The sequence below is a fragment of the Bufo gargarizans genome, chromosome 5, assembly GCF_014858855.1.
Source record: "Bufo gargarizans isolate SCDJY-AF-19 chromosome 5, ASM1485885v1, whole genome shotgun sequence".
NCBI classification, from domain to species: Eukaryota; Metazoa; Chordata; class Amphibia; order Anura; family Bufonidae; genus Bufo; species Bufo gargarizans.
The window spans coordinates 489,178,033-489,183,506 of NC_058084.1; positions in this window are offsets into that span (position 1 = coordinate 489,178,033).

A 5,474-nucleotide genomic window follows, 5' to 3' on the forward strand; every position below is an offset into this window, starting at 1 on the left:
ACCTTGGGCAAAATACATGCCTAAACTGACCCTGTTCACCTATGCTAACGGGTTTGTGTATGATAATCCCATTGAAATTGCCAGCATATGTCATCATTACGACTATATTTATGACCTGATGATTTGGTTCTAATCTGATGAAAGTTTTGGCGTTTGCGAATAGAGTAACTGAACTCTTCAGAGGTTCATAGTCTTGTGGCAGAGCAGCAAGTCTAAAGTGCATCTCTATGTGCCAAATATGTGCTACAAATCGGACCGAAGTTAATTTAATTTATTCTGGGAGCTATCATGATCCCCAAGCAGCTAACTGTGAATTAGATTGACACATTGCTATAATTAGAAGCTATAGAGGCCACGGTAATATATATCTGTTGTGTAATTGTGTTCTGTTTCCACTGATAATATACATTTAGTAACGTTCACGTGCTGTGGCAATCCCTATTATATTTTTGCTGCAGATTAATGTATAATTTATTATATGGGCTGTGTCTTCATTGCTAGTTTCCAAAGGAATCTTGAGCAATCTCGTTGTACAAATTAGGACAGACCCCTTTAAATTAGGGCACCCACTAAGGAGTCCTCAGCAATCAATTTGTTGCAAATTAAATTTAGTGCCCTGCTGCTGTTTGGCTAGGTGTGACCAGGTGGCCACATCCACAGAACTTTACCATCTAAGGCTACTTTCACACTAGCGTTCATGGGTCCGTTCGTGAGCTCCGTTTGAAGGAGCTCACGAGCGGACCCAAACGCCTCCGTCCAGCCCTGATGCAGTCTGAATGGAGCGGATCCGCTCAGACTGCATCAGTCTGGCGGCGTTCAGCCTCCGCTCCGCTCGCCTCCGCACGGACAGGCGGACAGCTGAACGCTGCTTGCAGCGTTCAGCTGTCCGCCTGGCCGTGAGGAGGCGAGCGGATCCGTTCAGACTTACAATGTAAGTCAATGGGAACGGATCCGCTTGAAGATGTCACCATATGGCTCAATCTTCAAGCGGATCCGTCCCCCATTGACTTTACATTGAAAGTCTGAACGGATCCGCTCAGGCTGCTTTCACACTTAGAATTTTTTCTAAGTTATTAATGCAGACGGATCCGTACTGAACGGAGCCTCCGTCTGCATTAATATGATCGGATCCGTTCAGAACGGATCCGATCAAGCGCAAGTGTGAAAGTAGCCTAAGAAGTGTCATGAATTTGATCACGTAGTCCTAATGATCCAATGAGCACAGCTGGAACCTCAGGATATGTTCATACAGAGATTTTTTACTGTATGTTGCGATATTGATGCAATTTCCAGGCCAAACAACAGTTTCCGCATGGAAATCACACCAAGAATGAGCATGTCTATTTTGGTGGCCACGTGAGGTCCGGATTAACCCCATTGAACTAAATTTGTGGACAGATCTGCAACGTGCACAACTGATAATCCATGACAGAAATGGGAGTATGCCCTCAGTTTGCTCTTTAGTCATACCCCATATTGGAATTTGGAGTCATCTCAGCAGGGGTGGGAGCAAATGATCTGTCTACTAAAGCCGACTTCTGACCCCCCCCCCCCCCACCTATTAGGAGAATAAGGGTCTCTCTCTCCTCACTCTGGTGGCTGCATCCTGAATAAGTGGATAGGTGGTTGTGCATATGCATGACTTTATCTATTGAGGTCTTCATTTGTGGCCACCTCTCCATTTAGTCTTCTTCTAGATGTGTCCACTACCAGCTATCTTGGTTGGCAGAGGTAGAATTCCTCCCGACAAGCTTTGACTATGACATTTAAGGGGATATCCCATTATTAAAGGGGTTCTCGAGGATTTACATATTGATAGCCTATCCTCAAGAAAGGTTATCAATAGGAGATTGGTGGAGGGTCCGACTCTCGACACTCCTGACGATCAGCTGATTGAGGAAGCTATGTTGCTCACCAGAGCTCTATTAAGCACCATAGCCTCCTCCCAGCTTACCAAGTGCAGTGCCGTACATTGTATATCAGCTGTGCTTGGTATCGCAGCTCAGCCCGATTCACTTAAATGGGGCTTTGCTTTCAGGCCATGTGACCGATGAACATGATGTCACATGGCCTAGAAAGAGGCCTAAGCACTCACAGAGCACTGGGGCCTCTTGGTACAGGGAGTCGGATCCCCGCCAATCTGATATTGATGACCTATGCTGAGGATATTTTTGAGAGGATGGAGAACTGCACTCTACTTAGTAGGTTCTGGTGCCAACCAAGGGCTGGGAGCAGCCAGTATACACGTAGTAAAATTGAGGCACACAGTTTTCAGTGTTGCAATTTCAAAAGGATTTATTCATTCAAATCATATAGTAGTTTCATCCATTTGCCCAATATTTATATTAGGCTACTTTCACACTAGCGTTCGGGTTTCCGTTCGTGAGCTCCGTTTGAAGGAGCTCACGAGCGGACCCGAACGCAGCCGTCCAGCCCTGATGCAGTCTGAATGGAGGCGGATCCGCTCAGACTGCATCAGTCTGGCGGCGTTCAGCCTCCGCTCCGCTCGCCTCCGCACGGACAGGCGGACAGCTGAACGCTGCTTGCAGCGTTCGGGTGTCCGCCTGGCCGTTCGGAGGCGTGCGGATCCGTGCGGATCCGTCCAGACTTTCAATGTAAGTCAATGGGGACGGATCCGTTTGAAGATGCCACAATATGGCTCAATCTTCAAGCGGATCCGTCCCCCATTGACTTTACATTGAAAGTCTGGACGGATCCGTCCCAGGCTATTTTCACACTTAGCTTTTTTTTGCTAATATAATGCAGACGGATCCGTTCTGAACGGAGCCTCCGTCTGCATTATTATGAGCGGATCCGTTCAGAACGGATCCGCCCGAACGCTAGTGTGAAAGTAGCCTTAGTGAGTATGAACAGTATTCTTAGACCGGACGTTTCGGTCACATAGGACCTTCATCTGTGGTCAAATTTTTATCTGTTCTGACGGGTATGAAGGCTTGTGGGGCGCTGAGTGCTGTTCATACTCACTAATATAAATATTGGGCAAATGGATGAAACTACTATATGATTTAAATGAATACTGAAAACTGTGTGCCTCAATTTTACTACGTCTATGCTAAGGATAGGCCATCAATATGTAAGTCTGGTAATACCCCTTTCATTTTAAAGATGAAATTCAGACATCATACAGTACATGGCAACCTCTTTCTAACAAAGCTAGAACCAGCCCTGCACCTCACATGGATCCAGAGATCTCCACATTCATTGCTCCAATATCTCTTCAAGATTTATTCTAAGGTGGTAGTTCAGGGGCCATGTCCTTTCTAAGAGGGGCATGTTCTTTCTCAGAGGGCATGTCCTTTCTTCTGCAGCTCTTTTTTTGTAACTCTCACAACTTCTAACGGTAGATACAACCAGTTACAGTTGAAGGATGGAACTGAGCATGTGCGACCACCTTAGCAATGTGGGCAGAAAAATAAAGCAAAAAACAGACAGCAGGTGGTGCTATACAGACATAACTTTTTGAATAACTCTGTGGCTATAGTAAATAGTATAGTAAAGTAAAGTGTTCCGATCCAGGTGTTGGTTTGAGAAACATACAATATTTTTATGGCATAACCCTTGTAATGTCTAAGGTCTTTAATATAACAGCATAAATACATGCATATACAGGGCCGCTTCTGTCATGAGGCAGGATAAGGATCTTGCCTCAGGCAGAGGTATGCAGGGCCTTTGACGGGGAAGAATCGGCACAGAAGTTGACAAATACTGGCCAATATTTCCTCCTCTGTGCCTGCACACTGCCTTCACACCCTACAAGCGACAGGGCAGGCTTCCTAGTTCCTGCTCTCTGCCCTTTTCCACAGCGCTGACTCTATCAGCATGGGTGGATTATTTCCCTCCCTACCTCGATGACACCTACATCCAATTTGTAGAACAAAACTGATACGCCTTAGAATCTTGGAAAAGACAAGTTGACTGACTGCTGTGCCAAAAAAACATTGGTCGTCTACTCAACTCCTCCAGTAACATAGTGCAGACCCTCCACAGAGACAGACGGTGGGATTACTAGTAAGAACAGGCATGGGGAGTTGGGGGGGTTTGGTACATAGTTTACTTAATAGAAACTATTGGCAACGTATCTGAGCCAACGCTGTCTGTTAATGGTCCTCTGGAAGTGCCTAATCACTACGGGAAATTTTAATGAGCCTCAAGAAATTTTTTGCATAATTGTTCCTCTGATACCAGTGCTGGCACACCTTGCCTCTGGATTAGGAGCAGGGCATAGAAAAGTGATATTTTTTTTCCTAACGTCTTGTATTCTACTTGTGCTGATTAAACGAGAGCAATGCACTGAATTAATGAGATTTGGCAAGGAGACCTGAGCAGCCCACATACATTCACAGTTACCTAGCGTCTCCTCTGACGAGGCAGAGATTTCTCTGCTGGTTCACGGAAAGTGCACTTGGAATTGATTTTAATCAGATATCTGCCATATCCAGCCAAGGAATGTTGTACACCACAACGGCTTCGTGTCCCAAACTACCCGGGACCCCGCTAGACCATAGGAACACGCATTTTTTAAAGATGGTTTCATGTCAGCCAGCAGATTGTTAAAAGGATACATGGCCCAGGCACTGTCCACTGGGGCATCTTAAAGAAAGAAAAGCTGAAGGTTCTCCAACAAAGTGTTTACTTCCAAGATAAAGAGTAAAAAAAATAAAAAATCAGCTACTATTTGGAGGCCTCAATCAAGTCTCCCACAGCGCAGTTCACGAGCGAGTGGCCTCAGTCATAATAAGAATATGGTTAATTAAGGAAAGCCTTTGCTGCTGGATGCTTCTCGAAACTGAATAGTGGTCACAGATCCACAAGAATAATTGCAGTCTAGGAGATGGAAGCAACATACGGAGTCAATTCAAGTATTCATGATGAACTTTTGCTTTGCTGTGGTTATCATCTGCATAAAAGACAAAAGTAACACTGTAGCCATGTAACATCCATATTTGCTCCTTCCATAACAAATTTTAAATCCTTTAGCGCTTCCTGCGAATGGAGCCCACTTGCCTCTGGTGCTCATTTCTAGGTGCCCTCAAAACCATTTAGTAGCATTGATGACCTTTCCCTGTCATTTGCCTAAGATACAAAGGGAGGTCAGCTCACTAAAACCAGGCTTGGCAGTGCACGGAGAGAGGAATCCCAGGTCATCATGGGAGATAACAATGTCTAAAAGTTTGGTACAAATGCTCAGGAGTTTCGAACAGTATCATAGTAACATAGTTTATAAGGCTGAAAAAAGACATCTGTGCATCCAGTTCAGCCTGTTAGACTGAAGAGACGTTCAACATCCCACTCACACAGGGGGTTCTCTATCTATCAAACAAATCAACCGGACCTTATATTTGTGGTAAAAAGGTGGGGGGGAGGCCACAGCTTTATTACAAAGACAGGAGGACCTTGTCTACCCATAAATCCCAAGCCGCTGCACTTTCTTTGTCACCTCGTATGCCTGGTGA